The sequence below is a fragment of the Mesoplodon mirus genome (genome assembly GCF_964341445.2).
Source record: "Mesoplodon mirus genome assembly, chromosome: 1".
NCBI lineage: Eukaryota > Metazoa > Chordata > Mammalia > Artiodactyla > Ziphiidae > Mesoplodon > Mesoplodon mirus.
This window is the reverse complement of record NC_138976.1, coordinates 21,119,246-21,133,385: the sequence shown is the minus strand read 5'-3', so window position 1 is coordinate 21,133,385 and position 14,140 is coordinate 21,119,246.

Sequence of the window (14,140 nt, the reverse complement as noted above, 5' to 3'; positions counted from 1 at the left end):
TTCCCTGACCAGGGATTGAACCCTTTGCACTGGGAGTCGTATTCTTTACCACTGGACCACCAGGGAAGTCCTAGTCAGCAAGCTTTTGAATATTTATTTGTACCACTCTATTTTTCTTATTCCCAGCATGAACCCGTCTGTTACTATCTTGCTGTCTCTAGCTCTTTGTCCTTCTTTTTCAACATTCATAATTGTCCTATTTTCTATCTACTAAATTGTGTTCCACTATTATAGAAAATCTCATTATAAGACAGACCTAGCAATACATTTTTCAAGATTAACTTTTAGTACAAATATTTCACAACTCTTAGCTCCCTACTTCAACTTACTCAGTTTTTATGATTATTATTTTTTTATTACATACTTACTAACTTACTCATTTTGCATCTAGTGACTGTGTTCTTTTTTAATGTGTACTATCAGAGTTAGTCCATAAACCTACAATTCCCCAAATAGTATTTGCTACAGTAAGGAATACCAATTAATACAACAGACTAGAGAGTACCAACGTAGACAATTATATGTATGCAAAACTCTGTATGTATGTTTAAAGAGGTTAAGGAAGGGTTGTTTAAGATAGGGTATTACAGAAACAGGATAGCATTTCAGTAATTTAAGGTGAATCCCTGCTTTATCATGTTTCAAAGTCAATCTATATGGAATAAAAATATAAACATTGAATCAAATTATAATAAAAATTGACAAAGATTAAATCATTTATTCAATATATAGAAGGAGGATAACGTCTTCATTTTTGAAGAAATTAAAAAATTGTAAATGGATGATTGATAGCTTCAAGAATATACGTATATAAAATTTCTATACCATTAAAAAACCCCAAAGGGGCTGATATATACAATATTTTTAAAAATTCATGTTTATAAAGAAGATATTCAAACTTGGAAAAATAAACAAAAAAGAGGATATCAGTGAATTTCACTAGACTGTAAGCTCTGAGAGGACAGGGACATTTCCTTGTACTTCACACATAATAGGTATGTAATAAATATTGAATAAATAAATGATAATAAGTGAAATAAAAGCCAACTTCTAAAAGCTTATTACTGCAAGAATAAATATGTGAAATAAACAACTCTGGACAACTAAAATATGCCAGCTAAAATAGTTTAAAAAATTATACAGTATCAGCAGTGTTGTTGTAGAATTGGTACACATTCCTTGTAGTGGCTCTATAAATTGGTTATCTTTTGGAGGTAATACGATAATTTGTAATAAGGGCGCATCATCCCCCCATGCAGAAATTTATCCTAATGAAGTAGCCAAGGTTAGATATTTCATCAGATTTGCATCACTGGTGGTGTTTATGTCAGCAAGACAAGGATTACAGATCTACATTTCAATTTTTTTTTTTTTTTTTTCGGTACGCGGGCCTCTCACTGTTGTGGCCTCTCCCGTTGCGGAGCACAGGCTCTGGACGTGCAGGCTCAGCGGCCATGGCTCACGGACCCAGCCGCTCCGCGGCATGTGGGATCTTCCCGGACCGGGGTACGAACCCGTGTCCCCTGCATCGGCAGGCAGACTCTCAACCACTGCGCCACCAGGGAAGCCCTACCTTTCCATTTTAGGGGTCACCTGAGTTGAAGAACCTCGTAAAAGAGTTCTGCAATTTTTCTGATGATCTGCAGGGTTCTACTTGCAGAAGCATTTCCTTTAGTGATAGAAGGCCGGCGTAGGCCTTGTATCAGTGCGGAAAAGCTAGATTATGTTGTGGTAACAAACAACCTTCAGATCTCAGTAGCTTAAAACAATAAAGGTTTGGCTCACGCCCGTCTTGGATGGGATGGAGGCTCTACTCCACAGCTTCGTCGTGCTCGGTCCAGGGCCTGGGCTCGGAGAGCAGGCACTGGCTGGAGTACTGGCAACTGTCATGGAAGAAGGGAAAGAGGATGTGGTGAAACATGCACTGCATCCTAAAGCAACTGATTACATTTCATAGAGCAGCGAGCTCCGTGGAATGGGGAATTGGAATCCTACCACATTCCTGGAAAGAAAGAGAAAACCAGACATTTGTGAACAGCCATCCTGATATCACAATCGCTTAGAGTTGTGGCCAAGGTAGTTTTAGTTTTCCACCTGCCTCTCTCATCAACTAATCTCTAGTTCTAATGAATTTGATGATAACTATTCTGGAAGGAAGCAAGGCCTCCTTCAGATATTTTAACAGAAACTTTGATGTCAATATGTATCAGATGCAGAAGGCAATGAGTCATTATGGCTTTCCATCCAAAGCAGCAAAATCAGATGTGCTGTCAAGCATCACAAATATAGTTTCTGCACACAGGGTCCATAAGAACTGTTTGGAAAATGCAGTATCATTTTAAAGATGTCGGTGTCTTTACCAGTTTCCTAAAAGGTGAAAGCAAAACAGAAGTTCGTTGTTGAGGGTGTCGACATGTAAATAAGAGATGAAAACCAGGAAATGGCTGCACTGAGTGATAGCAATAATTTTCTCCAACTATCTGTGTAATGAAAATGGTGAAACTGCTGGCTCTCCACAGCCTGCTTCAGAATGGCAGATGGCATGCCTGATGGGGAGGGGAAGTCTTCATCTCCAGGGCTATTGCTTCAGTTTCCTTCCTTTGCTCCAAGCCTTAATGTAGGATAACCATTTCTATGACGTGTAACTTTATCAAGGGTCCTCTGATCATTCTTCTCAATGTAAAAAGCTTCCTTGTAGGATGTTTTAAGATAAAGACTTTATATTAAATCAACTCCATGTTTTAGTAAAGTGCCAACTTTTTAGAGTTGAGCCTCGTGTTCACTAAGAATACATACTGGTGGTGTAAATTTGTGAGTGTCAGGTAAGATTCTCTTTCAGCTTTTCTGATTTTGTGCATCCAGTGGGAAGAAGTATATCATATAAAAGCACTGTCACTTTTATGTCCCATTATATTTGGTGATAAATCTAAAAACAAATGCTATGTAAGACTCACTATATTTCATTTCTTTGTCAGTTTCTCACTGAAGCTTGGCCTGGTGGTAAGCAAAGTGAATCTGTATAATGATCACAATGTCACTGTACGTTTTCCTTAATTTATCTCCCTAGGAAACTATTCTTGGCCGAATAACATGGTGGTGATGATGGAAACTATACTTTAAGTGGCCACGCCACTTAAGGAGCATTCCATATCCCTTACACAACCATATTCTTTGGTCACAATCAAAGCCTTGATAAAATAATTTGAAATAAAAATATGTTTTCTACAAAGACAAAATCAAAGCAACAGAAAAGAAATCCAAGAAACCAAGATACATATATCTGTGCCTGACTTATTGAGCCCTCCAAAGTTGATGTAATTAAAGTGCATTGTTTACCAAAACAAAATCCTCTTTAGATAATTTTGTGGTTATTTGAATAATAAACTGTGAGCTTTTGGTATTAAATCCTTTTTTTAAAATAAAGATGTTATTGAGATATTTCTTTTTTTAGTAGACTTTCAGCCTTCAAGGACTCTCCATTAATGTATGCCATATTACAGACAAAGCCATTAAAGCTTTAGTTGAAAAGCCTGGGAACAGATAAGTAACGATAAATTTCTCATTTACATGTACCTTAACATTTATGTATCACCTATTAGCTTACAGAGTACATTCTGTTGTTGTATTTGTATTTAATTATTTGGTGTTTTCATCAAGCATTCATTGAGGTAGGCATTATCCATATTTGTCAGTTGAGTAAACTGAGGCCCAGAGACATTAAGTGACCTGCTAAGTGACACAGTACGTTATAGAAGCTAGACCTTCCAGTCTCAAGCATAGTGTTCTTTGTGTTATAGTTCAACTCAAGGAAACATCTTTTTTTTTAGATGTTGGGGGTAGGAGTTAATTAATTAATTAATTAATTTTTGCTGTGTTGGGTCTTCGTTTCTGTGTGAGGGCTTCCCCTAGTTGTGGCAAGCGGGGACCACTTTTCATCGCGGTGCGCGGGCCTCTCACTATCGCGGCCTCTCTTGTTGTGGAGCACAGGCTCCAGACGCACAGGCTCAGTAGTTGTGGCTCACGGGCCTAGTTGCTCTGCGGCATGGGGGATCTTCCCAGACCAGGGCTCGAACCCGTGTCCCCTGCATTGGCAGGCAGATTCTCAACCACTGCGCCACCAGGGAAGCTCCAAGGAAACATCTTGAAAACATTTTCCCTCTCTCCTCTTGTTCAGAACTTCAAAGCTAATCACAAAAAAACCTAGAGACTTTCCCATCGTGATTTGATTTCCACTGTCATGGGCTGAAAGAGTTGATGCCATGCTTTCCCCCCATAGTTCTGGAAAGATCATCAAATAGCTGTATTTTCAGTAACTGTCATTCTCCCACATTTTGGGGAAGAAATTCCACCCACTACAGTAAGATGACCAGTAGCAGATGGCACCTGCAGGAACGTACTCCAGACTTACAGGATTCCTAAGGGTCTGATGAGGTTTGACTTCTGTAACCTGAAGGCTCATCAAGAGAGAGTGTGTGGAATCCTCAAATAAGGTGGCATCAAAGATCCATGTCTGGTCTCTCAGGGCAGCTGCTGCTGCTCCTACACCTATAGAAACCATCTAGAAAGAAGCTTCATGAACAGCAGTGTGGGCTTCTTCCATATTTGTGAGGTGAAATGATTCGGTGGGTGGCAGATTTTTATTCCTCTAATTTAAGTCTGCTTCTTATTTGAGTCTGCTTCTCCTTTGTTCCAAAGGAGTCTGGTGAGTTTTACCCAGTGTGAAAACCAAGGTGTAGGCTCTGTGCATAAATAACCCCTGGACAAACAGAATTTTTCTCTTGGTCACTCCCTCTGGAGAAAGGCTACTGCCTTCTCTTCAACTTTTTGTTTGTTTTTTTTAAAAAATAAAATTTCCCAACGCCATCAGCCTGGGAAAGTCTAATTGAATAGTACATTGGATGTGATGATGTGTTAAAAATATGGTGTATGATGATCCCAACGTGAACTGGAAGTCTGATGTACTCTCAAGAATCTGTTTGAAACATCCTCACTTTGATCAGCTCACTTTCTTATTATTTTATATATCATGAAGCATAAAAATCAGTTTATATTATGTTTTTGGAAAGAGTAACTGAGAGACTCTAGATATTTGCTTGATCCTGTGGTTATTTTGATGCCTTAGACGTTCTACTTTATAAGCAGAAAAAATATTCTACTAAACTGATGTGAGTAATTGGCCAACTTGTTATGAGGAGGAAGTATTGGATACATTATAATTGGTTTACAGATTACCTGTCCTTTTACCTATTGATATAGTACTCATTTTCCCCCTTAAATTCTTACTTCTTTTTGAAGCCTTCTTTGAGTAGTAGGGGGGAAAAAGTGGGACTCATATAGACCTGTTTATTAGTTATGTGAATTTGGGAAAGTTATATATTTTCTGAGCCCAAGTTATTTATAAAATGTGGGTCATTGGGCTTTCCTGGTGGCGCAGCGGTTGAGAATCTGCCTACCAATGCAGGGGACACGGGTTCGAGCCCTGGTCCGGGAAGATCCCACATGCCGCGGAGCAACTAGGCCCGTGAGCCACAACTACTGAGCCTGTGCGTCTGGAGCCTGTGCTCCGCAACAAGAGAGAGCCCTCGCACAGAAACGAAGACCCAACACAACCAAAAATAAATAAATAAATTTATTTAAAAAAAAATGTGGGTCATAATGATTATTGTGGAGAGCTGTTGTGAAAATTTAAAAAGATAATGTATATAAGACCCTTAGTGACTAGTATTTAGTATGTGCTCAATAAATGCTACTTTAATTATTTTATTCCAGCCTACATTGATTATCCCCCTCTCTGAATGCCTGTGGCACATACTGTTCCCTAATATTTCTATAACGATAACCTTGTCTCCTTAACCAGCTTTTAAAGAAAGAATACTTTTTACACCTTCAGGATCTGGCACAGTGCAGGAAATAATTTGGGGAAACACCATGAATCCTCCCAACGTCAACAGCCTGTGAATTGCGTAATAACTTATTTGGTAGAAAAACACACCAAGGGGCTTCCCTGGTGGCGCAGTGGTTTAGAGTCCGCCTGCCAATGCAGGGGACGCGGGTTCGTGCCCCGGTCTGGGAAGATCCCACATGCCGCGGAGCGGCTGGGCCCGTGAGCCATGGCTGCTGAGCCTGCGCATCCGGAGCCTGTGCTCCGTGACGGGAGAGGCCACAACAGTGAGAGGCCCGCGTACCGCAAAAAAAAAAAAAAAAAAAAAACACCAAGGAGTGTGGCCCCTATGATAAAGAAAGGCTGGAGCTGGCCAATAAAACCCTCATCAAATCCAATTCTGATTGGCAAAGTATACAGGTAAATTAAGGAGGCCAACATTTCTTATATAAGTTGGCAACAGGTTGTGGTTTCTCTGCATTATCTCAAGTCTTTTGAATCCTAGCCCTTGAACGATTTTGACATAAGTCAACATTAAATGGAAAGATAAAATGAGAAATGAAGTCTTGGCAGGGAATTCCAAAATGGTCCCTGCTGCCACAGTTTCAAATCTCACCTTCATTCACTTTGGAATATTAATACCAATGCTGTGGTTCAGAAAAGTTCCAGCGTATTTTTTCTTGTTTCTTTTTTAAAAGTTTTACTATCTGGATATATTTGCTTCTAATTGTTTCTAATGCATAGGTTAATTTTTTGAATAGTTGTACCTATTTTTCTTTTTAAAATTTTAGCAAATATTTTCCTACTTTATTAAAAACTTGCCGTTAGCATCATAATCTTTGAACAGCTAGGATGTTTCTAATATTTTGAAGCAAATGCTGCCCCAATGATACATCTTTTTACACGGAGATTTCCATCTCCCCTTTAATGACTATTTAGGCTAGATTTTCCAAAGTGGGATTTCTGGGTCTAACTACATGAAAAAAAACACTTTAAATCTTGATTTACATTTCCAAATGTTCTTAAGGATTGGACTAATGTGTACTCCATCAACAGTGGAAGAGAATGTCTCTTCATCATACCCTTGCCAGTCACTGTTCTTTGAGGCGAGGTGGGGAGTTGAGGCACAGGGACAAAGTGAACTTCACTTATTTGACAGGGAAAAGAAGTTTTTTCTTTTGCAAGATTGCTTTATTATTCTTGTCTTTGGTTATTTGGTTTTATCTTTAAATATGTTTGCCATTTGCATTTCTTCAATTGTAGATTTTCTGTTCAAGTCCCGTTGAAGGCATAGTGGTTTTTGTAACAAAGAACTTTCAGTCATTATCTTTAAGAGAGCACAGTTCTTTTCTGTCTAGATCTCAGATTATTATATCCATATTTTATTTTACTTGTTATCTATTTGTTGAAAATTCACTCTTAAATCCATAAGGATTTTTAAGTGCCATGCTTATTTTTTAAAAAATAAGGATTTTAAAAAAGTTTAGGACATATAGAATTAAAGAAAATTAAAATTGCCCCTAATTTTACTACCCAGTGATAAGCACTGTGTACATCTTATATATTTCCTTTCAGTCTTTATTCTATGTGTGGAAAAAAGTTTTTTAAAACAAAACCATAATCACAAGGATAGTTTTGTGGCATTTATTTTCATTAAGTACACAGAGTATTCTCAATCCATTAAATATCTTTTGAAAACATCATTTTAAAAAAATATTTATTTATTTATTTTTGGCTGCGTTGGGTCCTTGTTGCTGCGTGTGGGCTTTTCTCTAGTTGCAGAGAGTGGGGGCTACTCTTTGTTGTGGTGCGCGGGCTTCTCATTGCAGTGGCTTCTCTTGTTGCCGAGCACGGGCTCTAGGCGCGCGGGCTTCAGTAGTTGTGGCTCGCGGGCTCTAGAGCGCAGGCTCAGTAGATGTGGCACACAGGCTTAGTTGCTCCGCGGCATGTGGGATCTTCCCAGACCAGGGCTCGAACCAGTGTCCCCTCCATCGGCAGGCAGATTCTCAACCACTATGCCACCAGGGAAGCCCTCATTTTTTTTTTAAGGTAAGTCTTCCTTGATGATACTTTCTTTTTTTAAACAATTTTATTGAATTAGAGTTGATTTACAATATTGTGTTAACTTCTGTATAAATTCTGTATAGCAAAGTGACTCAGTTATACATATACATATATATGTATATATACATATATATACATTCTTTCTCATATTCTTTTCCATTATGGTTTATCACAAGATATTGAATATAGTTTCCTGTGCTATACAGTAGAACCTTGTTGTTTATCCATCATGTATATACTAACTTGCGTCTGCTAATCCCAAACTCCCAATCCTTTTCTCCCCACCCGCCTTGGCACCCACAGGTCTGTTCTCTATGTCTGTGGGTCTGTTTCTGTTTCATAGGTATGTTCATTTGTGTTGTATTTTAGAATACACATATAAGTGGTATCATACGGTATTTGTCTTTCTCTTTCTGACTTACTTTGCTTAGTATGATAATCTCTAGGTCCATCCATGTTGCTGCAAATGACATTATTTCAGTGTTTTTTATTGCTGAGTAATATTCCACTGTATATATATATCACATCTTCTTTATCTATACATCTGTCGATGGACATTTAGGTTGTTTCCATGTCTTGGCTATTGTGTTCATAGCTAGTGCTGCTATGAACATAGGGGTGCATGTATCTTTTCAAATTGTAGTTTTGCCTGGATATACACCCAGGAGTGGGATTGCTGGATCATATGGCAACTCTATTTTTAGTTTTTTGAGGAACTTCCATACTGTTTTCCATAGTGGCTGAATCAGTTTACATTCCCACTAACAGTAAAGACGGTTCCCTTTTCTCCACACACTCTTGAACATTTGTTTTTTGTAGACTTTTTAATGATGGCCATTCTGATTGGTGTGAGGTGTTACCTCATTGTAGTGAAAATAATTTTTAATGGTTCCATAAAACGAATGTGCAACTTCACTAACAGATATTTGTATAATTACTAAATATTTGCTATTATATGTAATATGATGAAAATTTTAGGATAGAATCTTAGAGGTGGAATTATTGGATCAAAGGGCAGGGACATAAATACTGCAAAATAGCTTTCGATAGAGAGGTAACAATATGCATCCCAACAGAATGTGAAAATGTAATCTAACCTCATTTTGCTAGCTTTGAGCACTATTATAACTTTAAATAAAAATATTTGCTTCTTTTTTTTTTTTTTGCGGTACGCGGGCCTCTCACTGCTGTGGCCTCTCTCGTTGCAGAGCACAGGCTCCGGACGCACAGGCTCAGCGGCCATGGCTCACGGGCCTAGCCACTCCACGGCATGTGGGATCTTCCTGGACCAGGGCACGAACCCGCGTCCCCTTCATCGGCAGGCGGACTCCCAACCACTGCGCCACCAGGGAAGCCCCAGTTCCTTATTTTATTTGTAAACATTTTATTCTCATTCTTCCCTGTTTGTTTTTCTAGAAAATCTTTATCAATAGAATTATTTTCTCATCAAAAATTCTCTTTGAAATTTTCTTATTAAATTCTTTGTAAAACTTTAAGCTATTGGTTCTTCCCTGGTGGTGCAGTGGTTAAGAATCCGCCTGCCAATGCAGGGGACATGGATTCGAGCCCTGGTCGGGTAAGATCCCACATGCCACGGGGCAACTAAGCCCGTGCGCTACAACTACTGAGGCCACACGCCGCAACTACTGAAGCCCGCGCGCCTAGAGCCCGTGCTCCGCAACAAGAGAAGCCACCGCAATGAGAAGCCTGCACACTGCAACAAAGAGTGGCCCCTGCTCACCACAACTAGAGAAAGCCCGTGCACAGCAACGAGGTCCAACGCAGCAAAAATAAATAAAATAAAATAAATAAATTTATAAAAAAACACTTTAAGTTATTTTGGAAGAATTGTTAGCATTTATAAACATTTGCACTATGCATATTGTCTCCAGATCTTTTTCTGGTTCATTAATTCTTCCATCACATGCAATTTGCCATTTAATCCATCAGTTGTTTTAAATTTAATTTTTTGCATTTCATTCTTAGAAATTTTCTTTTTTTTCAAATCTGCTTAAACAGTTTTGATAGTTTCTTGTTATTTGCTCATACTTTCAATGCTGTCTTATTTCTTTAGTGTTAATATGCATTCTTATCTTATATTCTGTACCTAAAATCTCCAATATCTGCAGGCTTTGCCCATCTGACTTTGCTACTTGTTTCTGGTAATTCTTGCTCATGGTGCCTTGTTTCCTCTAGTGGTTTGACTTTTTAAATGTCAGCTGATGTTTCAAGTTCCCCTGGAAACACCTGGAGGACTGGGTGAACACACATTTCTCCAGTAAGGATTTGCTTTTTCTTCTTCCTGGTTCCTGGAACACTACTAACCCATAATCACTTTAAAAGAAATTCTGGACTTAGGGCTTTTCAGACCAAACAGGTGATATAAATTTAGGCCACAAATCAGTGTGAAGGCCAACTTATGATTACTATAAATACTCAGGGGAGATGGGCAATTTCTGTGGTGTCTCCTTTTTTGGGGCAATCATAGTTTATTCTTTCACTGAAGGTGGAGACATTTAAGATCCTGGCTCTGTGGGCACATTTCTCTTCTGACTTCTCTCTTTGTACATGCCCTAGGCTTTAAAATCCCACGTTCTGCGGTGCCCTTAAAATATAAGGTTTGAGACAAGTACCCCCATCTTCATTCGAACTCAAGATGGTAGGCCACCCATATAGGACATGCTAAGAGAGTATAATATTGGTTTTGCAGGATGGCAAACACTTAGCCTCAGCCTGTATGAGAAGTGGAGGTTGAAGAGTTGGGGGGAGGGATTTTTTTGGAATGAGTCATTGGTATACCCTTATGGGGGAGGGAAGTGTCCTTGACCTCAAGTCAAGAGGAAAGGGGTGATGAGAACAACCAGGAGAGTTTGACCCAAGTTCCCTGTGGTTTAGGAGCCCCAGGGCCTACTGTCTTCTTTGTGTTCTTTGAGTCCATTCTGCCTCCTAAATATGGTTGTTCTGATAGTTGTCACCCGTCCACATTGAGATGATGGCCACTTTGCACAGGCTGATGTGTGACAATTGCTCTGAGGCCTTAATAATGCTAACTACTAGAAAGGAATACAAACATTTAACTTTCTTTAAAAATATAATTGGTAAGCCACAAAATGCTTTTTTGATAAACTTGTAAGAGTTCAGTGTCCACGTAAATCTGTGGATTCTTATCAACTTGATACAAGAAGTAGCAAATACAGACAAAATATGTTCCCTCCACTTTGGAAATTAATTCTTTGGAATTAGAGAGATTTAGCCTCTTGATGAGCCCATAAAATATTTTCACTGTTAGGAAAAATGCATTGAATCTCATTGAAAGGGGAATATATAACATTGCATCTGGGAAGAAATTTAGATGGGCTAAAGCTTGCATGGAGGTAGAAATGACAATTTTTTGATTAACAAATTGTTAGCACGGGGCACATTCTTTCAATTTTCAGCAATTTGAAATCTCAGCATTAATCAGCTTTTGTTGAATGCCACCCACTGTTCATACAGCAGTGAGGAAGGCATTAATGAAAAATTGAAGAACAAGCATTAGATCAGAGATCATGCTGGCTGCCGTGTCTATTTTGCGTGAAGACTTTTTTTGTTATTCTGGAATTGGTCAAAACATGCTTTGTCCTCATCAAATGACTTCTGTGAGTGCTTTCTTTCAGAACAATAAACGGTGCTAATAAGTTGGCCAGCCTCCCACCAACTAGACCTTTTTTTTTTTTTTTTGCAGTACACGGGCCTCTCACCACTGTGGCCTCTACGGTTGCGGAGCACAGGCTCCGGACGCGCAGGCCCAGCGGCCATGGCCCACGGGCCCAGCCGCCCCGCGGCATGTGGGATCCTCCCGGACCGGGACACAAACCCGTGTCTCCTGCATTGGCAGGCGGACTCTCAACCACTGCGCCACCAGGGAAGCCCCCAACTAGACCTTTGATATATGTTGTGTGAGCACATTAATAAGAAATCAGAATCACAGAAACATAGGGACTGTTCCACACTCATAATTGTCTTTTTCTGTGATGCAAAATAAATAAAACTATCATATTGCTCCCAGGAAGCCTAAACCATTTATAAAATCATGACTTTGTTTTTATAAATTGGTTTAATTTATCCATTTTAAAATTGCTTATTAGTTTCCTACAACGTGCAAGGCACTGCAGGGACTAAGTAGATGCACAAAAATAGCCCTGCTGTAAAAGAACACACAGCATCCACATACACTCCATCATTTGGTCCACAAGTTTTTACTTCCTCTGTATTCTTGGTCTGTATTCTTCCTCTACATTTTTGGTCTATTGAATAAATGTACCAATGTTCTTCATATGTGAATGTGACACTGCTCACTCCTCTGTCTGTAAGCCATTGCTTTGTGCTTTTTTCTAGTATTAAGGCTAGGGGCTGCCAGTTCATCACTTCTGGTGTTCTTGGTCTCCCTTGGTAGCAAATTATATCACATTTTCAGAAAGACTTCTCAAGGCTAAGTAGCATGTAGACTGTCACCTAGAGGGAGAACAAAATAAATCGATTGATACAGGACTGGATATTGTGACCTGGGCAACTTTGTTATTGGCTATAACTATGAGTAGTTCCATGGAGCAAACAAGAATGTGAAATGGAAGTTCAATTATTTGTGGTTCAAAGAAAGGAGAGCCAACCTGTGGACTGTTCTCAGTAGAGTGGTTTAGTAATTTGTGATGAAAACCTCAGACAGAAAGTCTTAAGTTGGGTTTAGTGACTGCTTCAGAGGGTCTGTGAACTTCCTGAAATTATGAATAATATTAAAAAAATTTTTTACTGAAGTATAGTTGATCTTCAATGTTGTTTTAATTTCTGCTGTACAGCAAAATGACTCAATTATAGATATATATATTCTTTTTCCTGAATAACATTTTATATTTAAGAAGCTGTGTGTTTTCTTGAGTAGATAATCTGTAGCTTTCACTGGATTCTTTGAGACAGTCATGAATTCCTAAAAAAGTTATGAACTATTGACCTAAGTCAGGAGTTGGTGAATTTTTTCTGAAAAACATGAGATAGTATATATTTTAAGCTTTGAAGAACATAGAGTCTCTGTAAACAAATGAGTGTGGCTGTGTTCCAATGCAACTTTATTTACAAAAACAAGATGGTTCAGGGGCTGTAGTTCTCCCACCTCTGGTTTAGGCTATGATCTTACCAAAGATGGAACTTTCACAATACTGTGCTGAAGTACATCCAAGTTTTCCCTTTTATATAAATCATATTTAATGTATGAATTTTATTTATTTAATTTTCTTTTTTCTTTCTTATTGAAGTATAATTTACGTGGAGTAAAATGAACAAGTCTTAAGTGTACAACTCAGTGAATTTTTGCATATGTATATACCCATGTAACCACCACCCACATCAAGATATAGAGTATTTCCATCACTCCAGACAGGGCCTTCATGTTCCTCTTTAGTTATAATCTTCTCCCTCCCCTGGAAGTAACCACTCTTCTCTCTTCTATCCTCATAGCTTAGTTTTACCTTTTCTTGAACTTCATTTAAATGAGATTGTAGTTCTACCTTTTAAAAAATTGTGTGTATTTGAAAAACTCCTTGCATATAGACTGATATTTGTAATACACAGACAATTTAAAAGATAATTGTAAAGTACCGAGACTAATTGGAAATCACTCATATATCTATCACCTATCTTAAGAAATGGAATATCATCTATTGCATAAAAACCCTCTGTGTATGTCACCCTGCCTCTGTAATAGAGACCATCAATGGCCTGACCTTTGTGAGAACCATCACACTGTTTTTATTTATAGTTTACCACATATATATGCATCCTTTAAAAATAGCTTAATTTTGCCAGTTAAAATTTTTTTATAACTGGAATCATTCTATTTATATCATTTTGTGATTTGTTTCTTTTGTTTAATATTGTTTGTGAGATGCACTGTTGTTAAAGCATATGGTTATGGTGCATTCATTTTAATTAATATATAGTATCCCACTGCATTGATACATCACACTTTTTGTATTTATCAGGTCTATTATTGATGGACATTTAGGTTGTCCAATTTGGCTTATTGCAAATAATGTTCCTATGAACAGATAGAGAAAACTTGGAAGTGAATGTTATTTGAGGAGGAAAATTTGGAATGTGTTCTTGGCTATACTCAGTTTGAAGTGCTTTGGGATATATCAGTGGAGATGTTGAGTAGGTATA